We start from the raw sequence: 25096 nt of genomic DNA on the forward strand, positions 1-25096 counted from the left end.
CGGGGAAGGATGTGCGCCTGGGCTGGCGGCTCGGGGCTGGTCGTTCAGTCAGCTCCAGGCTCGCGGGGCTGAGGCTGCTGGGTTTGTCCTCATCGGCGAGAAGAGCACAGAACTGTGCAGGCGAATACAGGTGGTGTTTTCTTCAAGGGGTTAAAAAGAAAAGAGTTCACTGGAAGAAAAATGGAGCTGACTCTTCAGCGTTTATGTTACGCCTAGAATCTCACACATAGCATTAGAAGGGACTCTAGAAGTTTAAGTGGCTGAAAATAGAGGAAAGCTGATGCACAGGGAACTTTTACCAAAATCGAGCATACACAAAGCCATAGAGAAACCCCCAGCACATTCAAAACACTGTAACCATTCAGGGTATGTTCTCTGACCACATTAGAATTAAAGTAGAAATAAACAAAACAAAAATTTCCCAAATGTCTGAAATTGAACAGAAGACTTGTAAGTATTTCATGGGTGGAGAAACAAATTACAGTGGAAATGAGAAAATCTACTGAACTGAATGATAAAGATGGAACAGCGCCAAACTTGGGGTGCAGCTAATACGGTGCTTAAAGGAAAAGTTATAGCCTTCTTTGTTTCTGGTTGTGAATTATGATGAAAATGATTTTTCATAACAGCAACAGGGTAAAATAGTTTTGCATCCCTATATGTAGCATCCTTAGCTCACTGTTTGGCATGCAATAATCACTTGTGATTCCCATTATTTATTTATTATTATTGTTAGTAATATTAGCTGATATTTGAGAAACAGGATGGCTTAATGATAAAGTTCAGAGCTTTGAAGCCATGTTACCTGGATTTGAATTCTTGTGCAGCCATTTACTAGCTATATGCCCTTGTGTAAGTATTTAACCTCTTTGTGCCTCAGTTTCCTTGTTGTTAAAATAGAGATAATAGCAGTATCTTATGCGGTGAGGATTAAATGAGTGAATCCATGTAACAGAAAAGTGTCAGGCATATTGTTAGCACCCAAAAAATGTTGGCCATTATTAGAGTTTAAGTGAAGGTATGTTAGTAGATAAAACTGGAAAGATAAATTGAAATATATCCTAAATGGACTTAATGTCATGCAAAGGCATTCTTTCAGCCATGGAGCTAAAATTTATGTTTGAGAGCTAACTGTGTGCCTAGTATATTATCTCTATTGAAGGTTACTATGTGCAGGAATTTTTATTTCCTAATGGAGGAAGTTCATGTCTGAGAATGCCTGTCACTCCATTGACCCCTCTGGGAAGCTCCTTCTGCATGTATTCCTGCTGGTATCACATGACACGAACTTGTGGATGAGTGACCATGGTGACCCAAAAGTGGATAAGTGATCCATGAGGTGTCCTGACACAAATGTCCATATAAAAACAACAGTAATTAGCTTGTCCAATTAGTTTGTTTTGGGAATTTGACCTGGGCATGTGGGAAGGATGTCTGTAGCCTGGTATTTGAAACAGAAGTAGAAAGATGCTCAGAGATGATCAGAGATTGAGAAAGAATCTGAGTTGTAATCATGGGTCACTAGGGTGAAGAACTAAGAATGGCAGCTGCTTTGACTCTCAACAATGCACCCATGAAACCTGTTGCAAAATGACTTCTATACTGACTTAAATAATTTGTAACCCACTTCACTTTTTTTCTAATTCATTCATGTGGTTTAAATTTTTAAATAAGCACTCTTTGATAAAAAGCATTTAAAAAAAATGTTGAGAGACCTCAGAGAGAGTTGCAGGAGCAACGTTGCTTTGGGGCACATCTAACATGATAATACAAAAGGGAGAAGTCCCAATTCTGCATAGATAGCCAGGGAATTTTGGCACTTTGAAGGCTCTGGCTGTTTAATCATGGTTCTTGACAGAGAATTTAGTGGACTGGTAGAGGAATGACCTCTGGTGGGGTCTCCAGCACCCGGAGATAGGTGAGGGGCCAAGAGCAGCATGTAGCAGGAGAATTCAGTGCCATTGAAGTGACAGGTTGGGGAACTGAACTACCTAGTGAGAGATAGTGAGAAAATGGCAATGCCCAATGATGAGCACCTGTGAGACACATCTTGGGTTTTAAAGACACTTGGGGAGGCGGGGGGAACTGAGGGTGTTCTCAAGAATCTGGAAGCCCTACATTCTCACATGGGCCCAAGAGCAAGGAAACTGAATTTTTACTCTTTCAGTGAGTCAATCTGTATTTTATAGGCATATGCAGTTTTGAACAACTTGGGATATGCCTTGTTTTCCAGGATAATTTTCAGTGAGCTGGGATGGAGAGACATGGGACCTACCTGGAGCATTTGGGTGAGTGAGATAATTTTTCCTTACTTTTCCTACCTTCCTGTATACCCTTTTTTCATTTTACAACTCTAGCAGTGTTGGAGTGAGACTTGCAGGTATTAGAATGAACACAACATGGAAATTTACACTGAGTTCCAACTAATGCCACACATTTTCTTAGACACTAAGAAAACAAAGGTGAATAAGAAATCTTTTGCACATCTCAGCAGCATTGACATTTTGACCACTTCTTCACCTTAAACTCTCCTTTCTGGACTTTTGGGATATCTCCTACCTGGATTTTTTTCCTGACCTTCCTGGCCTGTCCATCCCAGGGACCTTTGATACCTGCTATTTCTCTACCTGATCTTTTTTTTTTAAATTTTTATTTTCCAATGTATTTTTATTTATTTGAGAGAGAGGCAGCATGAGCAATGGAGGGTCAGAGAGAGAGGGAGACACAGAATCTGAAACAGGCTCCATCCAGGCTCTGAGCTGTCAGCACAGAATCTGACGTGAGGCTCGAACCCATGAATCATGAGATCATGACCTGAGCCGAAGCCAGATGCTCAACTGACTGAGCCACCCAGGCGTCCCTTCTCTATCTGATCTTTAAGCCGGAGTGTTTTCCAGGATTCTTTCTTCAGTTTTTTTTTTTTTTTTTTAAATATTCTACTTTTATACTGTGTATTTTCATGGCTTCAGTTACTATCTTTAAGCTGATGGCTCTCAAATCTGCAGTTTCTGGCCAGATCTCCCTTTTGGGCATCTGGGTTCACATATAGAACTGGATATAGAAAACCTGAAATATTAGGGGCGCCTGGGTGGCTTAGTCGGTTAAGCGTCCGACTTTCGCTTGGGTCATGATCTCGCGGTTTGTGGGTTCGAGCCCCGCGTCGGGCTCTGTGCTGACTGCCAGCTCAGAGCCTGGAGCCTGCTTCAGTCTGTGACTCCCTCTCTCTCTGACCCTCCCCTGCTCACGCTGTCTCTCACTCTCTCTCCTAGAAATAAATAAAACATTAAAAAAAAATAATAAAAAAAAAAACCTGAAATATTAGAAATAAACTCATTATCTTTTCTCCTAAATCTGTTTTTCATCCTACATCCCTATTCACTCAGCCTCTTAAGTGTCGGAGTTATTTCCTCCCCTGGCGCCGTTTTATCAATACACTCCTTTCTGTCCTCCCATTCACTTTAACCAGTTCCTCTCCAGTGATATCAGCTTCCCTGCCTCATTAGGCTGGTCTGAAAAAAACATGAACAACAAAGAGTTCGTCACTGTAACTATACCCTCTTTAATCCTATGCTCGAGTGTCTGAAGAAAATGACAAAATGGCATGGATTGGTATCGCTACAAATTCAGCTTGCAGTCTCTATGAAACTTCCAACACTACTTTGGATTTTTTTTTTTTTTAATTTATTTCTAGGAGAGAGAGAAAGACAGCGTGAGCAGGGGAGGGTCAGAGAGAGAGGGAGTCACAGACTGAAACAGGCTCCAGGCTCTGAGCTGGCAGTCAGCACAGAGCCCGACGCGGGGCTTGAACCCACGAACCGCGAGATCATGACCTAAGCGAAAGTCGGACGCTTAACCGACTAAGCCACCCAGGCGCCCCTACTTTGGATATTTTTAACATTCACTGAATACCTTATGCTCCCCACCTCCCACCTGTATCAACAGATAAGTCCTTTACTATTAAACAGAGAAAATCGAGAACATAGAGTGGGAATGTCCTCAACTTTCCACTGTTAGCCCTCCATCTTGAAGCCTACCACAAATTCTTTGTCTTTTTCATGTCTCAGTAGAAATGACCACTTTCAGCCTCCTTCATAAGGTCAACCTGCTACTTATTTTTTTGTACCATATTCCCTGTAGTATCCTTATGGATTTTGCTCTGTCCATTCTGTCAGATGTACCTCCAACATTTGCCTTTCTATTTTTTCCTCTCCTTTTGCCACATGAACATGTTCAGTTCTCATTCATTTTAAAACAAATAAGCAAAAAGAGAAAACCTCTCTCTTTGCCCTGTGTTATTCTAAACCCACATTTCTCTCTCCTTCCATTCCCAGCCACACTTCTAGCAACTGGGGTCTACATTTATTGTTCCCGTTTCTAACTTTTGTATCTTATCTCGCTGAAAGCTAACTTTTGTTCTACAACCTATTGAAGCTTCTTTTGCCAGTAATGCTAACCTCAGTGGATGCTTTTTTTTTTTTAAACATCTCTTAATTGTAAAATAAAAGTACAAGAACAAACAAACCACAAAAAAAATGGACTTTGCCAGTCACACCAGTATCCCCTTCATGTACCTCATACCTGTCACAGTCTTTAACCTTCCTCTAAAAGTAATGAATACCCTGACTTTTAATTGCAAAAGTCACCCCCTAGTGTTGTTTGATATTTTTTTATTTTGTTTTGTTTTGTTTTTATCCAAATATATATCCCTTGACATGGTAGTTTTAGTCTGCCCATATTTTTAAAAAACTTGATCAGTTGTTTTAAGTCCTTTTTTAAATGTATAGATTTCCCTCCATTCCTTTCATTGCTTACAATTTATCTGTGAAAGAACTCATAAAGTTTCTCATGGTCTATATTCTGCTGTTTGTAGAATCATGTTACAGTTCCATATGTTCCTCTGTCCTCTGTATTTTCTGCAAATTGGTCATGGGATCCAAGGGTTTGATCACATTCCCATTTGATCCTTTTGGCAATACTATTGGTGGTAAATATGTTCTTTCATCTGGAGACACATAATGTCTGGCTTTTGTTCTTTCTTGATGTTACCAATCATTGATGTGCCTAGATCCATTCATTCATTGCGGCTGCAAAATAGTGACAATAAAATTTTGTCATTTTGTTTCCATATGTTAAGTGGAAGGATTTTCATAAGGAGACACTCCTCATCTACTGTTTGGTTACCTAGTGGTGTAGTTCAAATAGGGAAAGCAAGATAATTAATTCTTTTATTTCCCTAGGTTTCAAGAGAGCAAGTTGGTTCCCTATTATCTTCACAAGGACCAATTCAATTAAAAAAATTATTTTGAACTCATGAGTTTAAAGATATTTGGTCATTTTTAATTCATTGGTCCTTTCTCCACTCATGCTTGAATTTTTAAATTTTTGGTCAGTGGGAGCCTCTTTAAATCGGTTCCTAAGTTCTTATGACATAACCTTAGTAGTCTTTAATGGCTCTTTCTTTCTGGTGTGTTAAGATGGTCCTGGATCATCATGTGAATTTACTGCTCCACATTTATAATCAGTCACTTCTCCCCCAAATCCTCAATGATAGTTTTCAAAAGATATATTCAAGTCCTTATCCCTAGTACCTCTGAATGTGACTATTGGAAATAGGATTTTCACACATATAATTAAGTTTAAGATCTCCAGATCATCCTAGATTTAGAGTGGGCCTTAAATTCAATGACTGGTATCCTCATAAGAGAAAGGAGAGGAAGATTTTAGACATGCAGGCACAGAAGAAGATCACGTAGAGACAGAGGTCCAGAAGGAGGCATGTAAAATGTTAGAGGAGCAGCCTGGTTTCTCTTTGCTGCTTAAAATGTGAATCAGGAAAGAGATGAATGGGAGGAAGGAACTGTTAAGTAAAAAGATTCAAACCCTTGATGATTTGGGAGTTCTCATACTATCCAGATCAAAAAAGGATGATGAAATTATGAAGTTCATTGTTGGAAAAGCATGCTCTAGAGAAAGGGTGAAGGANAGGAGAGAGAGAAAGACAGCGTGAACAGGGGAGGGTCAGAGAGAGAGGGAGTCACAGACTGAAACAGGCTCCAGGCTCTGAGCTGGCAGTCAGCACAGAGCCCGACGCGGGGCTTGAACCCACGAACCGCGAGATCATGACCTAAGCGAAAGTCGGACGCTTAACCGACTAAGCCACCCAGGCGCCCCTACTTTGGATATTTTTAACATTCACTGAATACCTTATGCTCCCCACCTCCCACCTGTATCAACAGATAAGTCCTTTACTATTAAACAGAGAAAATCGAGAACATAGAGTGGGAATGTCCTCAACTTTCCACTGTTAGCCCTCCATCTTGAAGCCTACCACAAATTCTTTGTCTTTTTCATGTCTCAGTAGAAATGACCACTTTCAGCCTCCTTCATAAGGTCAACCTGCTACTTATTTTTTTGTACCATATTCCCTGTAGTATCCTTATGGATTTTGCTCTGTCCATTCTGTCAGATGTACCTCCAACATTTGCCTTTCTATTTTTTCCTCTCCTTTTGCCACATGAACATGTTCAGTTCTCATTCATTTTAAAACAAATAAGCAAAAAGAGAAAACCTCTCTCTTTGCCCTGTGTTATTCTAAACCCACATTTCTCTCTCCTTCCATTCCCAGCCACACTTCTAGCAACTGGGGTCTACATTTATTGTTCCCGTTTCTAACTTTTGTATCTTATCTCGCTGAAAGCTAACTTTTGTTCTACAACCTATTGAAGCTTCTTTTGCCAGTAATGCTAACCTCAGTGGATGCTTTTTTTTTTTTAAACATCTCTTAATTGTAAAATAAAAGTACAAGAACAAACAAACCACAAAAAAAATGGACTTTGCCAGTCACACCAGTATCCCCTTCATGTACCTCATACCTGTCACAGTCTTTAACCTTCCTCTAAAAGTAATGAATACCCTGACTTTTAATTGCAAAAGTCACCCCCTAGTGTTGTTTGATATTTTTTTATTTTGTTTTGTTTTGTTTTTATCCAAATATATATCCCTTGACATGGTAGTTTTAGTCTGCCCATATTTTTAAAAAACTTGATCAGTTGTTTTAAGTCCTTTTTTAAATGTATAGATTTCCCTCCATTCCTTTCATTGCTTACAATTTATCTGTGAAAGAACTCATAAAGTTTCTCATGGTCTATATTCTGCTGTTTGTAGAATCATGTTACAGTTCCATATGTTCCTCTGTCCTCTGTATTTTCTGCAAATTGGTCATGGGATCCAAGGGTTTGATCACATTCCCATTTGATCCTTTTGGCAATACTATTGGTGGTAAATATGTTCTTTCATCTGGAGACACATAATGTCTGGCTTTTGTTCTTTCTTGATGTTACCAATCATTGATGTGCCTAGATCCATTCATTCATTGCGGCTGCAAAATAGTGACAATAAAATTTTGTCATTTTGTTTCCATATGTTAAGTGGAAGGATTTTCATAAGGAGACACTCCTCATCTACTGTTTGGTTACCTAGTGGTGTAGTTCAAATAGGGAAAGCAAGATAATTAATTCTTTTATTTCCCTAGGTTTCAAGAGAGCAAGTTGGTTCCCTATTATCTTCACAAGGACCAATTCAATTAAAAAAATTATTTTGAACTCATGAGTTTAAAGATATTTGGTCATTTTTAATTCATTGGTCCTTTCTCCACTCATGCTTGAATTTTTAAATTTTTGGTCAGTGGGAGCCTCTTTAAATCGGTTCCTAAGTTCTTATGACATAACCTTAGTAGTCTTTAATGGCTCTTTCTTTCTGGTGTGTTAAGATGGTCCTGGATCATCATGTGAATTTACTGCTCCACATTTATAATCAGTCACTTCTCCCCCAAATCCTCAATGATAGTTTTCAAAAGATATATTCAAGTCCTTATCCCTAGTACCTCTGAATGTGACTATTGGAAATAGGATTTTCACACATATAATTAAGTTTAAGATCTCCAGATCATCCTAGATTTAGAGTGGGCCTTAAATTCAATGACTGGTATCCTCATAAGAGAAAGGAGAGGAAGATTTTAGACATGCAGGCACAGAAGAAGATCACGTAGAGACAGAGGTCCAGAAGGAGGCATGTAAAATGTTAGAGGAGCAGCCTGGTTTCTCTTTGCTGCTTAAAATGTGAATCAGGAAAGAGATGAATGGGAGGAAGGAACTGTTAAGTAAAAAGATTCAAACCCTTGATGATTTGGGAGTTCTCATACTATCCAGATCAAAAAAGGATGATGAAATTATGAAGTTCATTGTTGGAAAAGCATGCTCTAGAGAAAGGGTGAAGGATGTAGCTGTGCAACCTTTTGCTTAAAAAATTTAGGCTTATGACTTGTAGATTTATTCAACTGACTCAGCAGAATCCCGGAAGAGAGATGAGGTGATCCAGGAAAGATATGTGGAGAACCCTCTCTTGTCTAATGAAGTAGACCTCCATGACATACTTAGGTGAACCACAAGGTTTTTGAAGATGTAGCGTTAGCAAAAATACTACTGACAGCTTGGCCTGAAGGGGACAGAGAGAGACAAAATGAGGGAAGGCTGTTGGTCTTTCAAGATTCTACAGGGAGAAAACTGGCTGCTAGAGTTACTTGTCTGCAAATATGTGTTACCCTTCGAGAAAAAGAATGTCTCCAAGGCCAGAGCCCCAGGAACACAGAGGCTGGAATGGTCCCATCACAGGCTCAGAGGCAGAGTACTGGGCTATAAAAGATTATGTTTAAGCCTTGGAATCTAAAGGAATTTGTCCTCCTGGATGTGGAACTTGCTTGGGACTGATGACCTCTTTATTCCTTCCTTCCAATAGCTCTCTTTGGCAGGGGGAATGTTCACCACTGTAGTTTGGAAGCAGATAATTTGTTTTCTAGTTTCACAGATCTACAGATGGAGAGGAATTTTGTCTCAGGATGGATCATTCCCAGAGTCTCATTCATACCTAATTTTAATGAGATTTGGGACTAGTGGGCTGATATTTAGATAAGATTTTAGAGTTGATGCTGTAATTGGTTGAGCCTTTTGAGAATGTGGCCTGGAGTGGATGTCTTTTGTATGCTGATAGACATGAACTTTAGGGGGCATACTGTAGTGAGGTGAGTGGTGCCCTCCCCCCAAAAAAGATATGTCCTTCTGAAACTTGTGAATGTGACCTTACTTGAAAAAATGGTCTTTGCAGATGCAGTTAAATTAAAGGACTCAAGAGGAGGTCATTCTGGATTGAGTTGGGCCATAAGTCCAATGATATGTTTCTCTGTAAGAGTTAGAAGAGAGTGAGACAGACATGCATAGGAGTCCATGTGAAGACAGAGGTGGAGATTGAAGTTATCCTGTCAGAAACCAAGGAAAATCTGAAGGCACCGGAAGTTTGGAGGAGACAAGGAATAATTCTCCCCTAGAGCTTTCACAGGAAATGTGGTCCTGCTGACACTTTGATTTCAGACTTCTGGCTTCCAGAACTATGAGAGAATAAATTTCTGCTGTATTAAACCACAGAATTTGTGGTAATTTGTTACAGCTGCCCTAGGAATCTAATATAGCCCTGGTATTTTTTAATGGGAAATAGTATTTTAAGACCATAATCTGGGTGGTAGGTATACTCATTGAAAAATTACATGTAAAGATTAGAGACCATACAAGTTCACACTTATATTTCCAATTAACAGTTCAGCACCGTAAGGTTTTCACTGAGAATTCTGGCTATTAAGGTTTTTAGGCTGATTGAATTAGAATATCACATAATTGCTTGTTTTATGCCACATTATACACACAATATCAGATTATAATACTGATTACCACCACCAATTATGATTACTAAAAAGTTATTTTTTTTGCATATCCTATGCCCATTCTTACTTCCCTTCCTTTTTTGCATTTATAATTGCAGCTATATCTATCATATCATATAGCCATTATATACATTATATATGTTACACAGTATTATATAATATGCATGTTATACATATTATGCATATGTATGTATGTGTATGTGTGTTATATATAGTGTAGTATATATGATTATATACATACAATCTCTCTTTAACCTGCATTTCTTTCTACATTTAGCTAATACAGCAAGTCCTTATGTTAATGTTCTAGTCATTTTAGTAGTCTGCTGCCCATTCTCTATGAAATTAGTTGGAAAAGACTTGTGGGAACAATATTCTCAGAATTACTGTACATTAACAAGAGTTTATCTGAGTCCTTTCTACTTAAACGTTAGTTTTGTGTATATAATGTCCTTAACTTACATGTTCTTTCCTTGAGTATCTTTTAAAATATATATTTTTTTATTTTTGAGAGAGAGAGACAGAGACAGAGCATGAGAGGGGGAGGGGCAGAGCGAGGGAAATACAGAGTTCAGAACAGGCTCCAGGCTCTGAACTGTCAGTACAGAGCCTGACATGGGGCCTGAACCCACGAACCATGAGATCATGACCTGAGCTGAAGTTGGAAGCTTAACTGACTGAGCCACCCAGGTGCCCCAACTTTCCTTGAGTTTCTTAAATATATGAATCCATTTTCTTAAAAAAAAAAGTTTATTTATTTATTTTGAGAGAAAGAGAGCTAGTGCATGCACAGTGTGGGGGGAAGGGCAGAGAGAGAGAGGAGAGAGAGAATCCTGAGCAGGTGTTGGCGTTGTCAGCACGGGGCCTGACATAGGGCTTGATCTTACAAACTGTAAATCATGATCTGAGCTAAAATTAAGAGTCAGACACTTAACTGACTGAGCCACCCAGGTGCCCCATAATTTGACTATTGCTGATAGCATTGCTATAAACATTGGGGTGCATGTGCCCCTTCAAATCAGCATTTTCATATCTTTTCAATATATTCCTAGCAGTGCAGTTGCTGGGTTGCAAGGTAGTTTTATTTTTATTTTTTTGAGGAACCTCCATACTGTTTTCTAGAGTGGCTTCCCACCACTCTAGAAGTGGGAAGTGGCCTTCCCACCAACAGTGCAAGAGGGTTCTCCTTTCTCTGCAACCTCACCAACATCTGTTCTTTCCGGAGTTGTTCATTTTAGCCATTCTGACAGGTGTGAGGTGTTATCTCACTGTGGTTTTGATTTGTATTTCTCTGATGAGTGATGTTGAGCATCTTTTCATGTGTCTGTTAGCCATCTGGATGTCTTCTTTGGAAAAATGTCTCTTCCTGTCTCCTGGTCATTTCTGTCATTTCTTCACTAGATTGTTTGTTTGTTTGTTTGTTTTGGGGGGGTGTTATCTTTGATAAATTATTTAGATTTTGGATACTAACCTTTTATCAGATATGTCATTTGCAAATATCTTCTCCCATTCCTTTTAGTTTTGTTGATTGTTTCTTTTGCTGTGCAGAAGCTTTTATTTTGATGAAGTCCCAATAGTTTATTTTTGCTTTTGTTTCCCGTGCTTCTGGAGACTTGTCTAGTAAGAAGTTGCTGCAACCGAGGCCAGAAAGGTTGTTGCATGTTTTCTCCTCTAGGGTTTGGTGGTTTCCTGTCTAACATTTAGGTCTTTCATCCATTAGAAATTTAGTTTTGTGTATGGTATAAGAAAGCGGTCCAATTTCATTCTTCTGCACATTGCTGTCCAGTTTTTCCAACACCATTTGCTGAAGAGACTGTCATTTTTCCACTGTATATTTTTTCCTGCTTTGTCGAACGTGAGTTGGCCATAAATTTGTGGGTCCACTTCTGAGTCTTCTATTCTGTTCCATTGATCTATGTGACCGTTTTTGTCCCAGCACCATGCTGTCTTGATTATAGCTTTGTAATACAGCTTGAAGTCTATACTACCCAAAGCAGTGTACACATCGAATGCAATCTCTATCAAAATACCACCAGCATTCTTCACAGAGCTAGAACAGACAATTCTAAAATTTGTATGGTACCAGAAAAGACCCTGAATAGCCAAAGTAATGTTGAAAAAGAAAACTAAAGCTGGAGGCATCACAATTCTAGACCTGGAGAGTCCATCTTAAGTGTTCATAAGGGCTAGAATGCTCGAGCCCTTCTGTGTCATATCCCACACCTCTTATATTCCCTGGGTTGGACAAAATCCCTCCTAGTTTCATCTGTGGCTCTCAATTTATTTTGCATCCTTTCCAATGAATACTTGTTGGCTATTTTGAAGTTCTTCTGTTTTCAGTTCGGTCAGATGCCCTGTGGCTTCCCTCTGCTTTCTCCTTTACATACAGTAGTAAAAATATACAAGTCTTATGATTTGCTCATATTTTGAGATTTTGTATTATATTATCTATGTATTTTTAGAAAAAAAATTTTCATTTATTTTTTGTTTTGCTTTTTAGCTTATCTATTTTTTGTGTAAGGATTGCAGAAAACCGAAAATCTGTGATGTGACCACCATCACCATCTTCTCTGAGTCTTTTTAGTCCTTATTTTACTGACTCATCTGCAGTAGTCATTACTACATGCAGTAAATAAATACTGACTACTTTTCCTTTCCTTCCTTGGTTTCAATAACCATGCTCTCCTGTTTTTTTTTTTTTTCTTTTTCTTAACATACTATTTTAGTCTCTTTTGTGGTAACTTCCTTTGTCCATCTTATAAATATCCATGTTCTTAAGTGCCCGGCTCTAGATCAGTTTTTCTTCTCTCTTTACACACTGTAATTTGACTGTAATGTTCTTGATTCTATGGTTTAATTTCCACATATATGATAGTGATTTCCAAGTTTCCATCCTGAGCTATATACCTAAATACTGAGTTTCCTATTAGATACTTCTTATCTCTCGTGACCATCAGATTCAGGAACATATCAAACCAAGTTCAAAAATTTTCTCTTCAATTCTTGTTTCACCTATTTTTATGGGTAGCATCACAATCTATTTAGAAATTCAGCAGTCATCTAAGGTAGGAGGTGGAAAATAAGTACCACTTCTTTGCTAACCCTGATGGATAAGTAGTGGCTCTCTTGGGAGAGATGATTTGAGATGTGAAGAGTATATGTAATTGTTAATAGGATGTCTGCTCTAGGCTGGGGGGCAGCATCATAGTTCCTCTCACTTGCAATTTTGTGCTAGATTCTTCCCTCATCTTCCCTTCTCATATTCAGACAATCAGTATATGCTGTTGGATTCTGTCTCTGCTAAGTCTCTGAAGACCACCTTTTTTCTTCATTCCTGTTGTCACTGCTGTAGTTTAAATCCTGATCATATCTCAGTAGCCACTTCTGGTCCCCACCCTCCAACTGAGTCCAGTCTCCACCCCTATGCCCTCCATTTTATTTATTTGTTTGTTTATTCATTGATTTAAATGATTAAACATGTTTATTTATTTTTGAGAGACGGAGTGCGATCAGGGGAGGGTCAGAGAGAGAGGGAGACACAGAATCTGAAGCAGGCTCCAGGCTCTGGGCTGTCAGCACAGAGCCCAACATAGGGCTTGAACCCACGAACTGTAAGATCATGACCTGAGCCAAAGTTGGATGCTTATCTGACTGAGCCACCCAGGCGCCCCACCTTTATGCTCTTTAAAACCTAGATGTTATTTATTGCTATAAACAAACAGAGAGACAATCCTGTAGTGTCTGGCTGTACCCTTTAGGATATACTTCAAGGCCTTTTAAATAATGTATCCTCATGACCTAGACCTTGCCTTTGGATTGCAATGAACCCTGTCTGTCTCCCCTCCCTTACCAACCACACAAATGACATGCTGAACTATATGGTTTCCTGAATGCACCACAGTATCTCCAATCTCCTTTGCACATTCTGTTCCCTCTCCTGGAATGCCTTTCATACTTTCTCTTCTTTCTGTTCCAGGATAACTCTCACCAATTCTTTAGGTCTTTACTGCAGCATCACCTTTTCTGGGAAACCCTTCATATCCCTTATTCCAGTTATAGGTTCAGTACTTTTCCTCTATGTCCCCCTGGCGGTTGTGCAAACTGTAGAATTGAATTTACCACACTCCAGTGGAATTGCCTTCTTTCCCCCAAGTATTTAGTGTCATTTAAGGAATATGTTTTTTTAGTTTTAAAATGTTTATTTATTTATTTTGAGAGAGACAGAGACAGTGTGAGCAGGAGAGGAGTCAAGAGAGAGAGGGAGTGAGAGAGAGAATCCCAAGTAGGCTCTGCACTGTTCAGAGCCTGACATGGGGCTCAGACTCATGAAACAGTGAGATTACGACCTGAGCTGAAACTGAGAGTTGGACCCTTAACCGACTGAGCTATCCAGGCACCCCAAGGAATCTTAATTCTGTTTGTAGTTCCAGTCCCTTAGTGTTCAGTATCTTTTTTTAAATAAACTTTTTATTTCGAGGTCATTGTAGACTCACATACAATTGTTAGAAATAATAGAGAGAGAGCCCTTGTACCCATTGCCAAGTTTCCTTCAGTGGTGACCTTGGAGTACAGTAACACAGTCATGATGTTGTTGCTGATATGGTCCAGATACAGACTGTTTCCATCACCACAGGGTCTATCCTGTTGTCCTTTTATAGCTATACCTACTTCACGCTTACTCTCACTCCCTCCATAGTCCCTGGCAACTACTCACCTGTTCTCCATTTCTATGATTTTGTCATTTCAAGAATGTTACATAAATGGAATCATACAGTGTATAACCTTTTGGAATTGGCCTTTTTCATTCAGGATAATTACCTAGAAATTAATCCAAGATGGTGTGTGTATGCCTAGTTCATTCTTTTTTTTAATTGCTTAATAGTGTTCCGTGATATGAATATGCCCCCGTGTCCTTAACCAGCCACCTGTTGAAGGACATCTGGGTTATTGGGCTATAAATATGAACAGTAGTGTGTAGGTTTTTGTGCAAACATAGTTTTTCATTTACTTGGGATAAATGCCCCAAAATGCAATTGTGGGGTCATGGCTATATGGCAATTTCATGCTTATGTTTAGTTTTATATGGAACACCAAGATACTTTACAGTTATTTGTCAGCAAATAAAGGAATGAGCAAATAAAGTTGCATCAAAACCCTTTAAGTGAATATTAGGATCAAATCTATTTTTACTAATTGCACAGCCAATCCTGTTATCCACAAACATGATATTCTAAACACACTGAAAGATACTACAGAGCAGAAGTCAATAAGGCTTATGTGATAATCCTCTTCATTACTTTAGGAGTTGGGGTTTTTTAGCCTAAACTGTTTATAGCAATAGTGAGATTTGATTCCTCACAAATGATATACAGACACTACACTGTAATTTTTAATCTCCAAATGGCTGAACATTGAAAAATTATATTTTAAAGCCCCCATAACTGATAAACACAGTTTGTTGACCACTAATGTACATTCAAGATGTAACACTAAGTCCTTTCAATTTTTTTTTCTATTTCTGTAGAAAAGAATTTATAGAACATCATTTTTATTTTAGTGCTTTCCTGGAGTGTTTGTCTTGGGAGTATTGTCTCATTTTGATACCAATTCTGTCTTTCCATTTGAAGTTTGCACCCAGCACTTAGAATAAGGTCCTTCAGGAATTGTGGAAGGAACATGTGCTCTAGACTCAGATGACATGAGGTTGAAACTGAACAAGTTACAGAATATCTCTGGCCTTATTTTCTCATCTATTAGATGAGGATTACTCTACAAGTGTTTTTTTTTTTTTAATATTTTTATTTATTTTTGAGAGAGAGCAAGGGAGAGGTAGGCAGAGGATCCAAAGCAGGCTCTTAGCTGATAGAGAGCCCAATGCGGGGCTCGAACTCATGAACCATGAGGTCACAACCTGAGCTAAAGTTGGACACTCAACCAACTGAGCCACCCAGGTGCCCCTAGATGAGGATTATTCTGAACAACGTACATGACATGACAGGATTATCAAGAGGATTGAGTGAAGTAACATATACAAAGTGCCTAGCATGAAGAGACGCTGGTAATGTTCAATACCTTTCTCCTATAGCATTTTTATTTCCTGAGAAATAAATTCCCAAGACCTGTTTATACATTTTGTTCATGATTTTAGTGGGTTGTGAGAATATTTCCTTGTCAGAAAGCTTGTTAGTAAGCCAATCAAATCCAAGGAAATATTCAAGGATAGTTGGTGCAGTCTGCCAATGGGCTTTCTTAAGATCAGAGGCACATAGAAATATAAAGAAAAACAATCTCTACCCCACCGAAAAAGTTGACTTCTTGGGACACAAACTGTATCTTCTTATTTCTTATGTTTTTGTAATGAATATAGATTCATTAAAATTCAGTTCAGCTAAGTAAAGGAATTGTGTTTCTTAATTTGGATTCATATACTCTTATTTTTAATAATTAAATGCCATCAAAAACAAGATCACCACTGACAGAGCCCAGACTTCAAAGAAACACCAACTTGCAGAATGGCCAAAAACACACAGATCAAGAACTATTTGCAGAGATCAGCTCCTGGCAAGCAGGGATAGTGGCTTATTAATCATCTTGTGTCTAATTTGAACTTATAAAATTGAGAAAGAGAAGTGGTAGCATTATCATCTGGCTATTTGCTATTTAAAATTTAGAAAAATATGCATAACAGATGAAAAATGCCAGTTGACATAATTTTGCATTTTTCAATGGCAGTTTTGGATTTCTAGAGGGAGCCTCTTTATGTCAGAGAGAAGAATGGGAAGAGACATTTCCCAAGAATTTAAAGGAGCTACTCTACAACAAAAGGTAATTGGATATATGTTCTTCAATTCCACTGAGGCTAATAAGGAAAAATTTTTAAATAGTGTGGGATAAAACCAAAAAAATCCAGGTTGGCTCTGGTTTACAGAGGAGGTAGCTTCGTGGTGGAGAAGGGCCACACTCTGAATGACATCTCCATCATTGTGATACTAAGCTCTGGATGATCATCATATCTTCAGAGAGACCCCATCCGAATGTGTCAAGTTACCTTGGGGATATGATGCATTAGCAGTTGGCATAGAATAGTTTACCAGATTGGCTAGGTGCTACCTAGACTGGAACCCTGAGCAAAAAGCATGGGCAGTTTAGTTTTGCTAGGAGTGAGATAGATTATGGAAAGTTCCTAGCATACAGGATTTATAAGGAAGAACAAATGAGCTGAATAAGGAGGTGTGAGACAGGAAAGAAGTCATGAACACCTGGAGTCTTGTAGGATCAGCAGACTAAACTCTTCAAGGACTGGAAATAGATCCGGTTCACCGTTGTACTTAGGTTAGATAACAGTGTCTGGAACACAGGTGCATAAGAAAGGTTTATTGAACAGGTGAAGGAATATATGTTCTCAAATGGGTGGATGGTGTCTATTTCTAAACTAAATTTGTATACTTAACTAAGTTTGCCTAAGTTACTAAGTTACTTACTTAACAAAGCTGGCCCTGCTGAAGATTGTAAAGCCACAGTATTGATGTGGGAGGCTGTAGAATTTTTCTATAAGGTCTTTAAAAACAAGATAGATTCTTATCTGTCTGGAATGGTTCCTGTGAAAAACAGAAGATGGATTTGAGTAATTAAAATAACCTCTGGCCCTTTTCTTCTTTGGGCTTGTTTTTGTTTTTGTTTTTTAATTTCAAGAAATGCAATGCAAAAGTATATACCATCACCATCACGCAAGCAACAATAACCATTTGTTGAGAGTTTATCGGATGCCAGGCAACGTGCTGAGTGTGTAATCTGTGCACTGATAAATTAATTGTTTGAGTTTTGAGAACACGTGTGGATTTTACTATGTAGCAACACAGTAGTCCTGCAGATGTCACTCTTTTCCTGCACAATGCCACCCCTTGAGACCTTCACTTGAGCCTTACACTGAGATAGGGCTAAGAAGTGATTTTAAAGTCAGTGTACTAAGGTTTAAAAAAAAAAAAAATCAATGTCTCTATTTGAACTGAAATTCCTAAAGAAGAATCAGTCTTCCCACTAGAAAGTTATATATAAAAATTGTCTTAAAATACAAAACTTAGTGGTCCAGTTCACATACTTTTAAAATGGCTTTACCATTTTACCTTCATCGTTAGCATAAAAGAATATATTTTTTTTCCTATTTTCTACAGGAACACGGAAACAAAGAGTTTTTTTGAAAGGCAATCTTCAGCTCAGACGATGGATGCAAAGCTCCTCCCCTTCCCTGTGCTTCATTTTGTACCACCTTCTTTATCTCATTTCTAACTGTTTTCCTTCTTTTCGTGGGGTTGGGTGACTAAGCTTGGAGAAATGGTCCAAGTTGATGAGTTCTTGTGGGGAAACACAATTCAGCAGTCTTGTTTCCATCTGGACCTCAGCTTTTCCTTCCAGCTTGTGACTATAGCTGACCCCTATAGTACAGACCTTCAAAAACATGCAGGTACAGGGTAGAAGAGTAAAGCAGAATTAACAACATGACTAGAAAATAGCAATTTCTTTATTACTATCCTGTGGTATTTACAAAAACACACTTCTCGGTTCGCATCACTCTCTCTTGATGCTTCTGGGCAAATGCACAAAAACATTTTTAGCTCTGCATTTGGCTCTGGCGAGTCAGTGTTCAGTATTCATGTTGAGTGACAGCATCTAATTTTCTGATACACTCTTGAAACATTGAGGGTTTCATATCTCAGAGGAAAATTCTGTGGAATATTTCCCTCTTTCATCAGATCCCTTGGTGCAGCTTTAAGGCTAATGCTTCTTAGCATGTTGTCTGTTGATCATTTGTATCTGATGTTCATTAAGAAAAAAAAAAAGAAACAAAATCTTAGACTTACCTCTCTTCACAACTATAGAACTAGATTCTCTGGACAATTTATAAGAAATCACATCAATTATTTCCCTCACTAAAGTTTGAAAACTGCTGAAAAACAGTGCTCTCAAGAGCTAGCAGTTCCCTGAACACAGATTTGAAGTCCAATTTGGTCCTCACCTCCAGATGCTGTCCCTTTTCATTTGTGTTTATCTTCAGGGCTCTCCTGCCCTCTTTATCCTCCAAGTTCATTGCCAGTGCCTCTATCTATTTGGGCATGATGGTCTTATTTTTTATTTTCTTATTTTCAAATTTTTATTTAAATTCTAGTTAGGTAACATACAGTGTAATATTGACTTTAGGAGTAGAATTCAGTGATTCATCACTTACATATAATACCCAGTGCTCATCCCAGTAAGTGCCCTTCTTAATACCTATCCCTCACCCTTATTCCCTCCATTAACCCTCGGTTTGTTCTCTATCTTTAAGAATCTCTTATGGTTGTCTATCCCCAGGGCCTTTATTCACTAAAGATCTAAGAATCCCCCAGAATTCACTGCATTTCAATAAAGTTGCCAATCCTAGCTTCAGGGGACTGTAAATGGCAGAATGTTTCTTTTGGACTAAGCCTAGTATAGTCAGGACCCCCTGCTGACCTTTATTCTTTCTTTTCCCCATCTGTCTGGTGGTATTCCTGGTCATACCCTTTCTTTTCTATTCTTTACTTAGGAAAAAATGATCTTTCAAGATTGTTCCAGTGTCTGTCCTCAGGGACAAATTCTTCAAATCCTCCAGGAAAATGTGGTTGACCAGTTATGGAGGAAAGCACATACTGCCTTGTGTTCTCTAATTTGTTTGTTTCCCATCAGCTCTTTGGAAGTAGTTTTCATCTTTGTATCCCTGGCATGGAGTCTAGTGACTAGGACATAGGATATACTTAATAAATAAATGTTGGTTGACTCACTAAAGGAGTTTTAAAAATCTCACCCCCCACTTCTGTTCTTGTAAATCAGTATAGACCAAAAAGTAAGTAAGTTCCCTGAAGATTAGGCCCCGTGTCTTCTTTGTCTATTAACATGAACAAATGAACAAATGAATGAAAATTCTTTTGCTTCTGTTTCCATATATCAACTTGAAATACTATTATGTGGAAGCCTAAGGGTAGGGCCATGTCTCATTCATGCCCAGCTCTTGGCACGGTACCTAGCATTTAATAGTACTTACTAAATATTCACTGAAATAAAACTCAAGAAGCTACCCACAAATTACTTTACATGATATCACGTAGTACAGCAACAAAAGATAGCCTCACTTTTATATATGTGTTTGGAATGTTCTCCCAAACAGAGAGTCTAAAGGATTTGTCCTGAGCACTTCAGTATTTAGCGGGCAACACAAGACTAGAACCCAGGTCTGTTCAGGCCGAGAGGAGTCATTCAGCCACAGAACAGAGAGATGCCCCTCTGTGAAGAGCTCCTCCCGGGGACGATCATTTGCTGGTTCTCATTTTCCAAACATGACCAATGCACATATTTCATTTTCCACCAAGCAGTTCTGCTTGCTCATCTTCTAGCTGTAGTCTAGGGGAAGGATGTAGGAGGTCTTTGTAGAGATTAAAGCCCATTAAATGATGTTTTTTTAGGATGTGTGTTATTCTGTCACAGGTGGAAAAAAAACCATATTTTTGAGCAGACTGTGTAATGCAGCATGTAGTGGGTAGAGGGCAATGCTGGAATACAATATACATGAAAAAGGCAGAATTCCATTTAAAGGGGGTTTGGGCAAATTAAGGGGTCCTTTGGAGTCAACTGATTGAACCTTTTTGCTATAATGGTAACTCCTTCTCATATACAAGTAATGTTAACAGCCCAGTGTATATTTTTACAGTTTTTCCTATGTGCAAACTTCTCTCTGTCTTTGTAATGGGGATAGAAACATAGTATGGCTCTTCTTTCACAGCAGGCTTTATGAGGAGTGGTCAGTGCACTGTCTGGACTAATGTCTTAACGAATTTTACACACAGCTTTGTGGGTTGCTGTGTGTGGGTTACTTTTAAATGTTGGTCCTGCAGCTCCTAACAATTGTTTTTCTCCTATTCTTTTCCAGATTAGCATTACTGTGATTTTAGCCCTTTTAATTTGTAACACATGGTGTGATTCAAACCACTGAGTCTTAGCATCTGTCAATGATAAGATCATTCTTTTTAGTGATACAAGGATGGTTGCCAATAATGTGGCAGAATTTGGCTTCTCATTGTTATGTTATTAGTGACTGCAAAAAAGAACTTGTGGGTAATATGTTATTTTCTACTTAAGCTTCAGTCAATATCCTGAAGTCTCTCTCAAATTTCTACAGAAAATGAAAACTAAGATGGTCTTGGATTTTCCAACGGAAAACTATTTTTCTCTATCCCTAAAGTTTGTGTTCTGAATCATTTATGTAAGGCTGGCTGACATTATTCCCTTATACCTGGAAATGCTGTATGCTGCAGTCCAGATGCTGGAACAGGGAAGTCTGGCATAGCAGTAGATGGGACCACAGAGAGGCCACTGATGTGCTTAATAGAGCACACATTAGGAGCATCCTTGCAAAAGAGCAGTGACCTGTCTTCTTGACTACTGTCCCTGATGTTACTGATTTAAGGGTCTGGTTCTTTCCTTTCAACTCTTTCCCTTACTCTGTTTAAAACTATTTGTTTTTCAGTTTATTCCTTTTAACTTCAATTTTTGTGTGTATTTTTTCTGATGTAATTTATCTCTATATAGACATACAGTATGTGAATATAGTAGTGTTGTTATATGTAACCTATATATACTTTATTAATACAGTATTATTTATAATTTTTTTTNGATTTTATCTTCCCCGGTTCGCACTCACGTTAGAAGGCTCTCTCAGTGGATTCTGCGTCCTTTGTCTCCCAATCTCTCAGGTTTTGTAAGGTTTCCAATGGCTTCAGATCTTTTCTGTGTGATGTATGGGCGCGAGCGCAAGTACGGAGCTCCTTACTTCTCCGCCATCTTGCCCCCCTCCTATTTATAATTTTTTTAAAGTAAGGAGATATATATTTTTGGCGTTGGGTACATGTGCTCAAAAAGTTTTCCTGTTGGTATACAATAAAAATAACTTGAGACTACTGTACGATATTATGAATTACTTGAGGACAGAGGTCATTTCTTTTCTTCTTGATATTACTAATTGTTTACCATAATGTCTGGCCTATAATAGGTAGTTAATGAGTACTGTTGGCTGGCTGGCTGGCTCGCTGGATAGGCAGATAAATTAATAAATCATGTGATTATGTTTTTCCTTATGAGTAGGAGGTTATCTTAGGTTACTACTTAGTAAATGCTTCAGGTACTAAGGACACATGGATGATCAAACAATCAGACTGTGGTAATTGATCTAGATGCTACGTTTGGATGTATTAAAAACTGATTCAGCTTGCCACATTTTTCAACAATCCCCCAGATTGATGGATTACCACAAAATAAGTGGTGAATGTGATTGAGAAATTTTATGTAACTCTGCATCCCAGGATTCATTTTTCTTAAAAATTATCAGAATCCTACCTAGGGTTTAGCAAATGACATGATCATAAACCTCAATTAGATTTCTTTTCTGTTAATGTTTTTTTAAAAACATTTATTTATTTATTGAGAGAGAGAATGAGTGGGGGGTGGGGCAGAGAGAGGGAGAGAGAGAATCCCAAGCACTGACAGTGCAGAGCCCAATGTGGGGCTCAAACTCATGAACCATGAGATTGTGACTCAAGCCAAAAATCAAGAGTCAAATGTTTCACCCACTGAGCCACTTGGGCATCCCAATTAGATTTCTTTATATTTCTTTTACCTCTAGTGAAAAAGTCAGTTGATTAGAATACTACAATGATATGATAAAGGATCAAAAGTCCTGAAAAGGTCTCTGGAGCTCATTTTTAACTGAAATGTTAACTCCACTAATGTTAAGTCTTCTCATCCCCAACTTGTTTAGGTACCAATGATGGGACTGCGGGTCCCTGTCAAGGAACAGTGCCCCCACCTCTCTTTTTGTATCTCCTCTTCTTTGGTTGATTCTTTCCCACATCACTCTATTCTTGATGCCCATATTTACCATTTTACTTGTATAGAACAGGACCTAGTGCATGATACATAGTAAAAAAATGTTGACCAACCACATCCTGTCCATATAATCTGTGTTCAAGTATATACAAATGGTAAATGTATCTGTTTTGATGGTGGATGTAGTGTCCTGTGCTGGCCGGCCAGAGTGGGAACAGCAGCTTCACCACACTTCTACCCAGGGTGGCTCAGTCAGCAAATCCAGTCAGCACTACCAAGTCTGCCTGTTGGCGATTTGGTTTTCTTCACTTTTATCTTTTTTTATGATCCTCCTCCCTTGTGCAAATAGATAAAGAGACAACAAACAAACAAACAAGAAACAACATTGAACATTATAAAAAACCCAATGCTCTTTCTGTCAGAATTTCCCACATCAAAATCAGTTTGGTGCATTGATGATGTTCTCTTAATTTGCATGGTTATTTTAGTGGGATAAATAAAATAGAGGGATATATGAGTTGCTTTAAATGTGAGCATATTTTGGCAGCACCTGGGTGGCTCAGTTGGTTGAGTGTCTGACTTTAGCTCAGGCCATGATCTCATGGTTCCTGTGTTTGAGCCCCACATTGGGCTCTCTGCTGTCAGCACAGAGTCTGCTTCAGATCCTTTGCTTCCCTCTCTCTCTGCTCCTCCCCACTCATGTTCTCTCTCTCTCTCTCAAAAATGCATAAATATTTGGGGTGCCTGGGTGGCTCAGTTGGTTAAGTGTCCTACTTCGTCTCAGGTCATGATCGTGTGGTTCGTGGGTCCCAGCCCTGTGTTGGGCTCTGTGCTGACAGCTAGCTCAGAGCCTGGAGCCTCCTTCGGATTCTGTGTCTCCCTCTCTCTGACCCTCCCCCACTCACGCTGTTTCTCTCTTTCTAAGAAATAAATAAAACATTAAAATTCTTTTAAAAAAATGAATAAACATTAAGAAAATGTGAGTATAGTTGGGAGTTTACCTGTGAGTTACATGAGTGTGTAGTTTTTGTTAAAACCTTTTTCTGCCTCTTGCTCTTGTTTTTTTTTTTTTCTTCTCAAAATAACGTATTAAACATGAATACTCTCTCTTAGTGTTAGTACCATGATATACCTGATCAATTTTACAAAGGAAGAAAAGCACATGGAGGCAGAACAGTTTCTACTAGCAAGAGAGTTGAAAGTTATTCATAATTTCTTCTTTTTATTTTAACTCGTTAGCTGATTTTCCAAAAGAAGGTTTTAAGTACCAATTATCCTTGAAGTGATTTCCTTTAAAGTGGATAGTTTAGCACATGTTATGATACAGCTGTCTTATGCTAAAAGAAGAGTCTAAATCTTCTTCAGAACCATAGTAGAGAAATTATTAATTTTTTATTACCTATGATGCATACAAACCAGAAGCTACAAACTCAGGCAGGCAAAAGATAAACTTTTCTTTTTCTTTTTTTAAAACAATTTTATTTATTTTAGAGGGAGAGAGAAAGAATGAAAGAATACATGCATGGGAGGGCAGAGATAGAGGTAGACAGAGGATCTTAAGTGGGTTCTGTGCTGACAGCAGACAGCCCAGTGTGGGACTTGAACTCATGAACTGCGAGATCCTGACTTGAGCCAAAGCTGGACACTTAACTGACTAAGCCACCAGGTGCCCCATAATTTTGTTTTTCTCAATTTTGCTTACCTTCTATTATAACCTGTAACTGGGTTGAATAGTATCCCTTTCCCCATTCATGTCCACCTTATATCTGTGAGGGTATTTGAAAATAAGGTCTTTGTAGATATAATCAACTTAAGATGAGGTCAAACTGGATTAAAGTGGTCCCTAATAAGAAGAAAGTAATGTGGACACAAACAGGAAAAATGTGAAGGTGAAGGCAGAGATTGGAGAGATGCATCTACAAGTAAAGGAAGACTGGATTGCTGGCAACCATCAGAAGATACAATACACAAGGAGATTCTTTCCAAGAGACTATGGCCCTGCTGACATCTTAATATCGATTGTTAACCTCCAGAATTGTGAGAAAATGAATATGTTGTATTTTAAGCTACCGAGTGTGATAATTTTTTATGGCACCTTAGGAAACTAATGTATAGTCCCCTTTTGATTGGAGTAGCAGAAAATGAACCTCATAAAATTTGAGGAACCCTTCTTTCCCTGGGTTTGCCTTAAGAATTGGCAAGATGTGATATTGAGGTGGAGACCATAAGATCCTTAAAATCGCCAAGCCACTCTGGTGTCCCTGAACTGTTGCCTGATCAGCTTGGTCCATTGTTAGTGTCCCCCTCTCATTGCCGCAGAGGTGACCTTTGCTCCTGTCTGTGTGGCCCCTTCTGGTCTGCCATTCTCTTCACTATTTCCAGGCTACTCTTGAATGGCCAGAAATTATTCTGCTGCTCCCATGTGGTTCTCATAGA

The 25096-nt window shown here is 38.6% G+C and overlaps 1 long non-coding RNA gene across 1 annotated transcript in view; it reads left to right on the forward strand.

Moving 5' to 3' along the window:
* Positions 1-34: 34 nt before the first annotated feature.
* The window catches only part of LOC144236880 (uncharacterized), a 134467-nt gene continuing 109405 nt past the window's right edge, over positions 35-25096 (forward strand). Inside the window, exons 1-3 of the long non-coding RNA XR_013336679.1 lie at positions 35-130; positions 2234-2288; positions 16502-16594. This is a non-coding gene — a long non-coding RNA (uncharacterized LOC144236880). The remainder of the gene's footprint in view (positions 131-2233; positions 2289-16501; positions 16595-25096) is intronic.

The sequence above is a fragment of the Crocuta crocuta genome, unplaced genomic scaffold (genome assembly GCF_008692635.1).
Source record: "Crocuta crocuta isolate KB4526 unplaced genomic scaffold, BGI_CrCroc_1.0 scaffold236, whole genome shotgun sequence".
Taxonomy (NCBI): Eukaryota; Metazoa; Chordata; class Mammalia; order Carnivora; family Hyaenidae; genus Crocuta; species Crocuta crocuta.